Raw genomic sequence first — 14,163 nt, 5'->3', positions numbered from 1 at the left:
TTATAAGGTTCAACCTAGTACTTCAAGGCTTTAAAGAAATTCTACTCTGTATTAATGTTGTTGTTCTTCTGAATCTATATGCATCTTAGTCAAATATTTTTACATGAGAAGATGAGCCTCTGGACCTCAATGGTGTTTACCTCGCACAGTTTCTTTTCTTTTTTAAAAAATCTTACATTCTATGACTTTTTATATCACATTATTTCATGCATCACCACTGCAGGATGTTCCCAACTCTTGATAATTAGAATGATACTGCATTCAGTCAAAAATCTGTCCCTTATTTCTGTTTCCTAGTAGCAAGTAGACAGACTGAAGAAGTGAAGAGAGGCAATGTTTGTTTCATAACAAGTGTTACAGAAGGTGTTTGCTTGTTTAGAAAAAGACACACATACCTCCCCAGGAAATGAAGACAAAGAAAAGAGACTTCCTTCTCTGCAGTGGATTCTAGTCTGAGCAGGGGTTACTGACCTAACAGTCTCTGGTCATTCCTTAGTACTTGCTGATTGGCTGTACTGCCCTTGTTACTAGTTTGCCCTTGCTGTGGAAGACAGAGACACCCTTCGTTTTTATGTCTTTTAGCTACTCCAGACCTTTTAACTCTCCCTTTTGCCCCATTCTCATGGGACCCTCTACAGCACACATAAGCTTTATTTTACCTTCTTTCTTCTAAGGCTCTCTCTCTGTTCTGAGCAATTCTACATAACACTTATTTCTAAGTGAGTCCCAAATGCTACTTATGCTACATGAGATCATTTTGGGTAACATAGTGATAAACTTTAAAAAATTTTTAAAGTTACATATGTGTGTGTATGTTAGGAAAAAAATCAAATTTGCAGTTGTATATGCATGTCTTATAGTGATGCTTAGCTTAAAAAACAAGTTAGTAGCTTTATGATATTTGGTCAACCATATAGGCAGCCCATGGTTAGCTGATGTTTGATAAACACTGATTTAATTCAGTTCCTATGTCCCCCTACCCGATGCTGTCTGTTAGGTAGGGGGACATAGGAACTGAATTCATTGCACCTGTAGTGCAGTCTATTCCTTCTCCTACCTACTTATCACCCATTCTCATTGCCAGTAGCACAATGCAGAAAGACTATGTTTAGGCACAGAAGCTGCATGCATTTTCTGTCAGCACTTTTGGTTTGTTCTCTTATTTAAGCATTATTTGCTATAGAAGTCTCAAGAATGGCTCCACTGACTTATTTGTTCAGAAACCATGTATTATTGCCTAACGGCATCTGGAAACAATTGTATTCTTTTTTCAGGCATCAGCTTTGCCAAAGAGAAGTAGAGGGAATGGAATGGAGTAAGAAGGGGTGGAGCGGGGGTGTCCTCTCATTTCCCACCTGGTGAGACTGATAGGTTTGAGTCCACTATATGTATTCAACTGTATGTATTCAATGTATGTCTGTACTGAATCTTCAGTGTTGTCCCCTGAGCACTGAGCTAGGGAGGTACAAGTGTATCGCTTGGAAGTAGTCTCTCAATCCAAGTTCCAGCTCTCTGCTTAATAGCTTGGTAATTTTGGACCCACTTTTAAAATCTCATGTGCCTTCAGCTTCTTCATCCATAAAACAGGGGTTATCTTATTATTCCATAGTATTTCAGAGTTGTTATAAAGATTGTTAGTTAATATATGTGATGTACTTACAGTTCCTACTATAGAGTGCACTTTTGGTATTTGTTTGCTATTATCATCATAAATAAGTTGTAAAAAGTCAAACTATTTCCACCTCTTCTAAAACACATTATTTGAAAACAGCCTTCTTCTCCTTCGCTTTGACCTAAATGGTATAACTCTAAGGCAGAGTGACTTATTCAAGGTTATGCTGGAGAGAAGCAGTGGATAGACTGGTGAAGAACATAGACTTCATTAGCAGAAAACTCAGAGTTCTAAGCCTGACTTTGCCACTGAGGAGCTGTTTGGCCTTGGGCAAGTTCCCTCCCTAGCTCCATTCTCCTGACTTTTGAAGCAAGAATGAAATACCTAATAGGGTTGGACTAAGAATTAAGTAAGATTATAAGTGTAATGTACTTTCTAGTAGGGATAAGTGGGTGGTTACAAAGGGTGGTTATTGTTATTAATTGGCATTTTCCTAGTGATCTATGGGGAAAACCTGTACATTATGATCTTTTCCACTGTCAGACAAGAAATTCAGCACACATACAAACCTGGTTACAAATTAAATAAAGCTAGGACAGTTTTATTTGAAAAATTCCACTGATACAAAACCTATCCAATTGAAATAAAGATTTAGGTGACATTGCTGGTGTTGCTTATAAATTCCCCAATTTATAGAAGTATATTTACTTCTGTGACTGACATCTAGAATGTTTTTCATCTGGCCATTTTCTGTCCCCTTGATTTAGCTAATATGGTCTTGTGTTCATATTTTCATATTATGAGCAATAAGGTAGGTCTTCCAATTTTTACTACACAATTTCCCTATCAAACAAAATTTGTACTTCATTTCATTCTACTTTTCTCATGAAGATTATAAAACAGGCATTGAAGCTTTCCATGAAACATACTATATTCTTTCAATACAATGAGAATAACTTAATTTAAAAATAAAATGATGAAGTAGTACCAGCCTCCTGTGAGAAAGAAATACCTAAACTCCATAAGGCCCATTATCTAGGTCGATCACTTGCAAACATTTTTCTGATCCTATGCTCTTTTGAAGATAAGGAGTAAGAGTTAGAAGGACTGAGTCATTCATGAACATATTACTGTCACTTCATAACCTCTGACCCTCCACTGGCTCCTTCAGCTGGCTGTTCTTTGAGGGCCTGCAGTTCTGCTAATCCAGTGGGCAAGTGTTGGGCAGTGGGGAACTGCATGTCTAAGAGTGGCCAAGAGCCTCTTGCCCCAATAAGAGCCCATTCTTCCTTTGGCCTCTGGTGAAACCTCACTTTGCATCGTTCCTTCCTGACTCTACAGATTATATTCTAGACAGAAGTGCCTACTCTGCCTGCATCCAAGTCATTGTTCTCATCTAGACCATGTCTTCCCCATGCATGAATCCCATAAAACACATATTTTACATGTACATATGTACTAGAGCAAAATAATTTTTTAACTGACAAAAATAGAGTTGAGCCTATTTCAGCAATCCAAGTAATATAGGCCATCACTGGAAACATTTAACATTGGAATAAAAGTGAAAATTAATTTTAAAAATCTACCAATTTAATATAAAAGCAGAGCTTAGGATTAGAAAATGTCCTTGAATCCTTGTTCTCCTTATTAGATGTCTTTGGACACATTCTGTCTTAGCTTGATTTTTCTGACCTTTAAACCTCCTGTGGTTATCTCGTATATCTGTTATATAAATCACTTAGCATGGAACATGGTGTTTGACAGGAGCTCTGTGGCTATGAAGTCCTCACCTCCTCACCCCCACAAATAAAAAATATACATGAGATCACAATCAAATCAGACACCCTGAAAAGAAACTTGTAATAAGTATTTACAAAATGGTTGGGAAATACAAGATAATTCCTTCGGAGGTAAAAAGAGAATCTGAAGGGAGAATGAAAAGGAAGAATGCCTATATTCATAACAGCACTCAGGGATTTCAGGCTTTTATCTCTCCTTTCTAGTCCCTACCTGTAAGCAGCTAAATGTCCAAGTAGCAGTAATACCCCATAGCTAACTTGATTAATTTACCTTCTCACAATAAATTTCTGACAGCCTAGATTTATCAAAGCAAACATCTTTGAGTAACACTAGAAAACCTGTTGCTAGGTAATTGGTTGGTATATATTTAAAACTTGTTTGACATCAGCTTTTATGATGCATTGTAAAATCACCAAGTTATTTTGTAACTTATTTAACTCTATTCACAATTTTCAGCTGCATTTGAACACTGGTTTTTCTGTGAGTATTTCTAAACTCTCCATCATGCTCTGGGTCTGGTTCTGGGGCCAGGCCAGATTTATTTTGTAAGCTGCACTGGGCGGCTCTCAGGTGGCAATAATTAATGACCTTGGCCTTCAGCTTCAGGCATGATAACTCACTCTGGATCGATTTTCCAACCACTGAAGCAATAGTTTTGCACTGTAAAACCAACCCCCAATCAATATGAAGCATCTGAGGTGTGTTTATTTGTATATTTATTGCTTTTCATCTTCAAAGCACTTTAACAACATTAACTGATGGTCCTTAAAAATAGGTGAACACGGTTTGTTCAAGGCTAGCAACACCAACTCTAAAAACCTAAGATACTGAAGTGGCTACAACTCAGAGGGGACAATTTCCTTCATTTTTTCCTCTTCCTCACTTCCTAGGGAAGTTTTTATTCAGACTTACTCTATGTCTGACAACTAAAACTAAAAACAAAAAAATCCTGTCAACAGAGCAGAGCACAGCTGGACCAGTGGATTCCGATATCTTCAGGTCAGTAGAGCACTGGAATATTCACATTGCTTTGCCGGGGTACTGAGGAGAGCTGGGTTATCGAAAGATAATTACTCAGACAAGGTTTTGAAAGCACCCCTCACCATCAGTTATCTAGCTATTTCAGATGAAGATGGGTATGGTGCTCTCATTTTTTGCTCATGGAAAAGTGTTGACATTTCTGCATAATTTCCTCCTTTTCCTACTTTAGTTAGCATGTATTTGATAGAGGGTTATACCCAGTGTTTTCCAAATTATTATAACTACTCCAAAAACACCATCTGTGACTGTGGTCACAGTTCATTTTTAAGGCTGTGCTTAGTACCAAATCCTCACTGTTAAGTACTCTGGTGGTAACAGAAATGCAGTGGGCTGCTACCTTTTTTTTCTCTCTCTCACTTTTCTTCAGAAGGATTAAAAACAGTTTCATTCATATGGGTTCCAACATCAAACTAAAAAGTAATTAAATTATATTGCAAGACCAATTTCTAAATACAGCACCCTTTTGAAAGAAAATGCTTTAATAATTTCAAAATGAATAACAACAGTTTTAAACATTTCTTGAACCTGTAAAAGTGAGTTGGTTCTCCTTTGTTTTCTTACTCTCTAATAACAATTGCTATGAGAGATGGAAAATGTCATGTGTTTGGCTTTAAAATCAGTGCAAAGTTTATGGCTTTCTCTTTTGAATTCATCAGGTCACATGCAGAGAACCTGAGCTGTTTGCTCTTAATTACTAGTAAGACAGTAAAACAATTCGTAGAGCAATTAATTCAATATGTAGTAGGATCTTTTACTAGCCATTTTATTCTAATAACCCAGTACATAAATGCCTCAGTTCACAGGACATGCTCTCCAAGAATAATAAAATGATCATAAAACAATAAGCTCTTCATATCTTTTGTTTCAGTTAATGATCTTAACTTTACAAAAAACAATATCAGAGCAGACCAATTACTAAATTGTATTCTTGTTACTCCCCCAAAACTCACTTGCCCCTAGTTAAATCTATATTTACTGTTTTGACCTCAGTTATCTGAGTTATTTTTAATAAATAATTTCCCAAAATAATAAATAGTAAAGTGAATAATCTGATAAATTTTCATTTAGCTCAATAGAACTTATTTTATTGCAAAATTAGTTGTTTCTTTCACATGTCAAGTACTATAGGCTGAAGTGATTATTTTTTTAATCTGAAAGATTTTCTGTGGCTTTTGAATTTCTAATTTTTAAATTTCTAATTTTGAATTTCAAAGATGAAATCTGTTTTTCCTCAATTGTCATAATATATTTTTCCATAAGATTAATCCTTTAACCATATCACTCATTTCAGGGTATGTTTTTGGAATGATTTCTCCATTTAAAATTTCTCCTGAAGATTGATAGTTGTGAGATATTTGTATACATTTTAAGCATTATTTTGTTTTATTAATGTTCTAGTTAATATGATGGGCAAAAAATCAAAAATATGAGCTCCACATCAGAATTTTAATACAGAAAATACTGTATATGATGAAATTTGAAAATTGAGATCACCAGATGAATGTTTGCCTGTGGAACCTACTCAAGTGTGTTGAGTAAAGGACAGGATGATGTCACATCCTTTTCTAGCAACATGACTAAACTCTTAAAGAATTATTGATTTTGTAAAAGTTGAATTTATAACATTGATTGTGATGCTAATTAAATATGTCTAGCACTTCATAAAGGGAAAATATAATAATAACCTAAGTCATCAGATAATCTTTTTTTTTTTTGCGGTACACGGGCCTCTCACTGCTGTGGCCTCTCCCGTTGCAGAGCACAGGCTCCGGACGCGCAGGCACAGCGGCCATGGCTCACGGGCCCAGCCGCTCCGCGGCATGAGGGATCTTCCCGGACCGGGGCACGAACCCGTGTCCCCTGCATTAGCAGGCGGATTCTCAACCACTGCGCCACCAGGGAAGCCCAGATAATCTTAACTACATAGATGCATTTGCTCTAAAGAATGTTATACCAATCCTTCAGGTCTTGTTTTTCTGCCAGGTCTTCAAAGGCCACATAGCATTGAAGCTCCTAGTTTCAAAGACAGAACCAGTGCAGGAGTTAGGCACTAATTGGCCTTAATATGTTTTAGAGTATGGTGTTCTAATTGGCATGCTGTGTGGGGCATTACCCAGATTGTACAAAAAGGATGCTTTATGCAGACTACATTTGGCAACTATGTCGTTGTTGGCTGGTCAGTTATTTGACATCCGGCAACCTCTAGTGAGACCCAGAAGTTGTTAGCCAACATTAATTTCCTCATCCAGTCCGAGTCCCTATAGAAACTACAGAAAAAGACAGAAAAGAACCTCACCAAGGCTCATAGAATACTTTTTCTTTTTTCAGATCACAGTATTAATTCAAGTTTGGGAGGGTGAAAATATTTTTAAAAATATATTTTTAGAAAATTTTCTAGATATTTCATTGCAGTCAGTTACCACACTAAAGAAAATTAAAATGCATACAAATAAAAGGAAAAGTGTGAAAAGTTCAATGATGATATAAGCTAAGTATTAAAGAAAAAAAGAAAATGACTATATATTACAAATAAAACTGGACAGTTATTTGACATTTTTAAGCAACTATTTTTGCAAATTTTATATGCTCAAATTTTAGAATGATACAATTTTACTATATTTTAATTAATCCTATAAAGCAACTATGCTTAGTTAGTTTAGTTCCTGAAACTAAGACATTAAATAATTAGTTAAGTATATTTCAATGCATAAATATAAATGCATAAATAAGTACATACGGTATGAATGAGAATATCATGGCCTCAACTCTCAAAGCACATAGCACAGCACTGGCATTCTGATAAATTTAGTTGTAACAACTATAACTTTTATAATGATGCCTAGTTATTTGAGATCAATATATATTAACAGGAAAACATAGGCACAGAAAAATGAATGACATATGGTCACTACCCTGAATGTACAATTTAGTAAGGTGGATGTCAGGAGTAACTTGATCAAATGTGATAAATACCTTATATGATGAACAAATGAAAGCTTATAGATGTTCTATGAAAAGTGATAGCTTTCACTTTAGAGAATGAGGGAAGTGTTCATGGCGGTGTTGTGCCTTAAAAGAGAATATGAGGGAGAATGAAAGACGAAAAAGCAAGTATATTTCTGCTTCCTTTGGTGCTGTCTGAATCCTGTTTATCTTACTTGGCCTTATTTATGAAAAACATTCTCTCTTTACATTTTACTTTGGGTAATAACCTTCTATTTTTTCTTAAATTTCACATATATTTTATAACTTTCTGTATTTTAATCTTTCTATTGTTAATAGAAATAAAAATGGTGAACATATTAATGCATTGTTTACATTAGGGTGTTTGGTATAAATAATACACTTTTTTTTTTTGCGGTGCGCGGGCCTCACGCTGTTCTGGCCTCTCCTGCTGCGGAGCACAGGCTCCAGACGCGCAGGCTCAGCGGCCATGGCTCACGGGCCCAGCCGCTCCGCGGCATGTGAGATCTTCCCAGACGGGGGCACGAACCCATGTCCCCTGCATTGGCAAGCGGACTCTCAACCACTGCGCCACCAGGGAAGCCCCAATAATACACATTTTAAAAGGGTTTTACACTTAACACATATATAGTTTTTCAACATTTCAGGACTATAGTTGCTTTGGGAATTATAAATTTATCCTCACTTAGAAAAACTGAAGTGCTTCATACCTCCTTAGTGCTATGACATTTAAAAATGTTCCAAGAAACATGAGTTCAATCAAAAAAAAAAAATCCTTCCTCAAAAAAAAGGGCAAGATTCTGTGATCAAATAAATATTTTCTTGGGGGGTTTCCCTGGTGGCGCAGTGGTTGAGAGTACGCCTGACGATGCAGGGCACACGGGTTCGTGTCCCGGTCCGGGAAGATCCCACATGCCGCGGAGCGGCTGGGCCTGTGAGCCATGGCCGCTGAGCCTGCGCGTCCGGAGTCTGTGCTCCGCAACGGGAGAGGCCACAACAGTGAGAGGCCCGCGTACCGCAAAAGAAAAAAAAAAATTTCTTGGGTATCTATTTTATATATTTTTTATACTTTATACTTATTTATAAAATTTATATCCCCCAGACTAAGTAAATGTATTTAATTTAATTGAATCTCAAACTTTTGGACAAAGACTTATAGTTATTACTACACATGTAATTTTTCTGAGATTTTAGTGTGAGAGTGATTCTCATTATGTCCTAAAGATTCCATTGGATAAACTCTACCCAGATAATAATAAAATATTTTATTTTTTAAACATTTAAAAATGTATTTAATTTAAAATTCTCTTTCCAGTTTTATTGAGCTATAATTGACATGCAGCACTGTATAAGTTTGAGGTGTGCAGCATAATGATTTGACTTACATATTATGAAATAATTACCACAATAAGTTTAGTGAACATTCATTGTCTCATATAGGTACAAAATTAAAGAAATAGAAAAACATATTTCTCCCTTGTGATGAGAACTCTTAGGATTTACTTTCTTAACAACTTTTATATATAACACAGAGCAGTGTTAATTATACTAATCATGTTGTACATCACATCCCTAGTACTTATATTATAACTATAAGTTTGTGCCTTTTGACCACCTTTATCCAATTCGCCCTCCCCCACGCCTGGCTCTGGTAACCAAGAATCTAATCTCTATCAGTCTGCTTATTTGTTATTGAAGTACAATTGACCTATAACACTGTTAGTTCCTGTTACACACATAGTGATTCGATATTTCTATACATTTCAAAATGATTGCCACAATAGTTACCATACAAAGATATTGAATAATTATTGACTATAAAAATCTTTTCTCAATCAACTGAGCACAAAATTGATTATATTTGGCCATATAGTATGTAACTTGTTTGCTATGATTATCTTTTCTCTCTTTCTTTTAGGTAGGGAATTTAGTATAAATAGTTCTAGATCTATTCTTGTGGATCTAGCTTCCTAAAATTCTTGTAAATTGGTTTTTAAACTAAAGAACATCATAAGAAAAAGTAGGGAATTAGATGATATTTTTCTCCGTCATATTTGGCAATACTGGGGTAGTTTCAAATTTTGTGATTAGTAATTTAGAAAATGTAATTTCAATTAATCAACCAATATAATTCAACTAAACAAATGTATGGAGTGAGGTGATGTAGTCAGAAAACTTGTTTTAATTTTTAAAACATCAGCTATTAGAATCTTTTAGTGAAACTGTTGGCATGCATCATCAGAATCATAGCAATTGAAATGATCATAGATCATGTCCAACTCCCTCATTTCTAAAATAATTGAATCTGTTCTTACCTTGGAGACCTGCATGAGTGTCAGGTAGCCAGTATGACTCTTAGCTATAGTCATTTTCTTTGGGTTTGGTCTGAATTTTCTTAGTTTCTGATTTAGGATTTGAGTCAGATGACTGAGTCTTCGGCTGGCACAAATTTTTTGGAGTGTTTGCAAGTGTTAGTACTTTAGAAAGTACTTGAAGTTCTTTGTAGCCAGATCTTGGGAGCAGCACTGCTTAGCTGTGTCTCCACAGACAAAAGAGTATGGATAAAGGCAATTTCTTCTACATAACGGTTGAAAGGGAACTGACCAAAAACATCCAGATCACTCTCCTGATGTTCTCTTGTCTCTTACACCATCAACAGTTGTGGTCGCTCAGAAGCTGTCTAATTACTCAGAGAGAAATTAGTAACAGGTTAACTGTTAAGATTAAGATTATATGGTAGAATTTGTTGCTGGTGGTGTTGGTGTTGTTTTATTACTCACAAAGTAAACCAATGCAGGGTATTAAATTCAATTTTATTCTATTTCCAACTCAATTCAACCAGCATTCTATTATGTACTCTAGGGAATAAAAAGGAAAAGGCATGATTTCTTACATGAAGCAAAATATGTTTTATGTAATGTGAAAATAGTTACCCAGAAGCTGATTATTTGGCTGTAATGGAAATTCAAAATGGGTCCATAACTATAAAATGATGCCTAAAGAAATAAGTATGAATCTTTTGAACATTGTACAATATTTTATATTTCTGTTTTATCACCCTTTCATGAGCACAGTGCTGGATACAGTAGGCTCTGTATAATGACTTTTTTTAGTAATTAAGGAATGGTGAGTAAAACATTAATTTCTAATTCATAAATCACATGCTAGATAGCCTATCTTTCTTTCTGAGTAATTTTATCATCTACTTTGTTGGTTAGCTGAATTGAAAGGTATACTCATCTTGGCAATGATAGTAAGTTAGGAAAGATTTTGCTTCTTTTAAACTGTCAAACATTATATACCCATAAGCATTAACAGTTTTTCTGTATCAATACCCAGTTAGCTCTAAGATAAATCATATGTACAGACCTTTTTGAACACTTAGCTTATACTTTTCATCACTGAGATTATGGGTTTTCCCCACTAACTTTTATGAATATTTCTGATTGCTGCATGCTCTAAACTTTGGAGTCTTAGCAGCATGCAACCTAAAGAATTTAAAGACTCTAGTCTCTGCTCAGCTGACTTTTTAATTTTTTTCAAACTTTTCCAACTGGTATATCTGATACAGGGATTAGAGTGACTTTTCCATTAGTAGAAGTTCCTTTGTAGAAAGATGATATTCTATCTTCTGAGATGCCTGATTCTTTCATGGATATTCAGGTTTTTACTGTATCTTGAATCAAATCTGACAATTTCATTTTTCTTAGAAAATTATGACCTTCATTTCATTAGTTTGATTAAGATTTTAAAATTTACAAAGACTGCTGTAAACACAGTGTTTTATTATAATTTTCTATTTTTTTATTGTACAACTCATGCAGTTTTCATTTTCAATTTTATGCATGCATTTCCAATTAGGTTTTATTTACTTATTAGACTAGTAAAAAAGATTTTCTTTTTTTTAGTTAATTATCTTTCTATTAATTGATTTCTTTCACATTTTATACTCATTTTTTGAAGTTGGGTTTAAAAACAGTTTAAAATTCTCAGCATATGTACTTCTATTTTTTAAGCATGAGAAGATTTATTATAATGTAGTATATCATTTGGAGTTTAGTTGCAGGAGGAAAAACTTCTATTTTAAGCAAAAAGAAATCTGTTGGAATTGTACACTTAGCCGTTGGAAGGCCTGAAGAAACAAACTTGATTCTGATCCAGCAGGAATGACCCCAGAAGAAGACCACAGAACCAGCCTGTTAGGGAGGTACCACATTTGATACAATCAGAAAGGGAGGAATTGGGATGCCAATTGCTGGAAATGCTGACTTCATGAACGCAATACTTAGCTTTGATTCAGAAATCAGCAAGTCGCTATCACCACCACATCTATTTCCCCTGCAGAAAACCCAACTTCTCTACCACAGTGTCTACCAGGAGAAACTGCCTCAACAGCAGGAAACTGCTTCTCCCCATTTTCATCATTTAGAGCTCTGCTGCCCAGCACGGTAGTCATTAGCCACATGTGGCTGCTGAGCATTTGAAATGTGATTAGTTCAAATGCAGATGTACTGTAAGTTTAAAATACACACCAGATTTCAAAGACTAAATGGGAAAAAAAAAGAATGTAAAACATTCCAATTTTTAAATATTGATTACATGTTAAAACAACAGTATTTTGAATATACTGGGTAAAGTAAAATGCAGTATTAAAAATTAATTTCATCTGTTTTCTTTTTACTTTTTATAATGTGCCTACTAGAAGATTTAAAATTGCATGTGTGGCTCAGATTAAATTTCTATTGAACAGTGCTGTTCTAAAACTCACAAGAGCGCATCTCTTAGAAGAACCAATTTCACATCCAAAAATCTAGTTGTGAGGAAGTCATGTAAAAGTAGGCTTTAGCTTTCTAGCTCCTGTCATTCAGAAAGCCCCCTTGACTGAAAATTGAAATGAATATTGAGCAAGCTAAGGCACTATATCTTCCACATGAAGTTTTTTTTAGTGAAGAGCTTAGGCAATATCTCATAAAGTTTAAAATTTATTTTTCTCGTTGTAATGCTTTTTGATAGTATGTAGTTTTATTCTAATTTTATTAAATTTCACTCAAAAATTAATTAGAAGATTTATTTTTTAATCTCAAAGCATCTGAATTGTTTTCCTTTTTTGCCAATTTATTATTAATTTTTATTTCCTTTTATTTTTTACAGTGTGATCAAAGAAAGTGGTCTTGCACATTTTTTTTGCTGCTTGGAATGTGTTAAGGTTTTTGTGTGTGTTGCCAACCAGCTTTGTAAAAGCCCCATAGGCATAGGAAAGGAACAGGTTTTCTCTTCTGTAACATAAGAAACTAATTTATATGTATTAATATCTTTATTTATATTAGTCAGACCGTCACTTCCTTGTTTTTTGTTTTGTTTTATTATTGTTGTTGTTGCATTTTGTTTTGTTTTAAACCTCGGAGATCTGCTAAAGATAGGGATGTTTAAAAGTCTCTGATTTTGCTAAAAACAACTTAGAATTAGGAGATGAAGTAAAATATTTATAAATAAAATAAAAAAATATTTACTGAAAAGTAAAAATAGGAACCATGAAAAGTTCTGTGTGAGGAAATTTTTTGTCTGTGGGGATTGAAAAAAGGTACCATATAGGATAAGACATTTTATGTGATTCTTGAAATATGAATAAGTTTTAGTGTTAGAGAAGAGAGGAAGACGTTATAGCCCGTGGGAACAAATAATCCGAGGTTGGTCTTGTGACAATACAGTAAATGTTTGCTAAAGTTAATGTGGGATTGTTAATGTTATAAGCAATGAGGATCCATTGACGCTATTGAGAAAGAGAGAGACATAATAGAGCTGATGGTTTTGGAAGATTATCTAGTGTAGAAGTTGTGGAGGAATATATTGCCACGGTTCATGTCAGTCATGACAATGAAAATGTAAGTCCACTGAATGGAATATTAAATACTCCATTAAGTAAATATATTACTATGAAGGAGTAATTCATAGAATTTGATAAAATAGATTAAATTTTTCCAGTGGAAAGGGACAGCATATGGAAAAATAAAGTCAATCCCTACACAAAGAGTTTTAGACAGAATGACCAGAGATGCTAGAAACAGAAATAAAAAGGTTGGCAAGATATGTTAACTTTCCAATTTATCTCTCCTCTGTGCTCAGGTCTCACATATTCAATTGCCAATCTCTGTTCAGATACTTCTCATTCAGCTAAACATTAGCACACACAAGTTAAGCTCTTAACCCAAACAGATCTTCCCCATCCTGACTTTACCCCATATTATAGCCATATTTCTTATCTCAGTGAATTTTCTGTCTTACATGTTAAAATTTCTTTGAAAATATTTTCTTAATAGCTACATAATACTCTACCTTATGGAAGCAGCAAAATCACCTTCACCATTTCTCAACTGTTGAACATTTAGACAGTTCCCAATTTTGTGGTGCTTCAGTGAATGTTCTTACTTGTATTTATATCTTAAGCTACTTTTGTTATTTCCTTAGAATATAGTTCTTAGCATAATTCAATAAGAATAAAAGCATATAGTGAAAATAATATCAAAAAGTATGAGCATTAATCCCATACATTATCTTTTCAGAAGGTTTTACTATGTTAATATTCTATCAGCAGTATATGAGTATGTATTCTCACCATATACATACCTACCCAATAGTGAATATAATCTGCTTTTAATCTTTGACAACTTTAATTTCCAAAAAAGTATTATCACATTAACTAGAATTTATTTGATTAAATACTAGTGATATTGAACAATGCTTTCTTT

Source organism: Kogia breviceps, chromosome 6 (genome assembly GCF_026419965.1).
Source record: "Kogia breviceps isolate mKogBre1 chromosome 6, mKogBre1 haplotype 1, whole genome shotgun sequence".
Classification (NCBI taxonomy): domain Eukaryota; kingdom Metazoa; phylum Chordata; class Mammalia; order Artiodactyla; family Physeteridae; genus Kogia; species Kogia breviceps.
Note: the sequence above shows the minus strand (reverse complement) of the source record.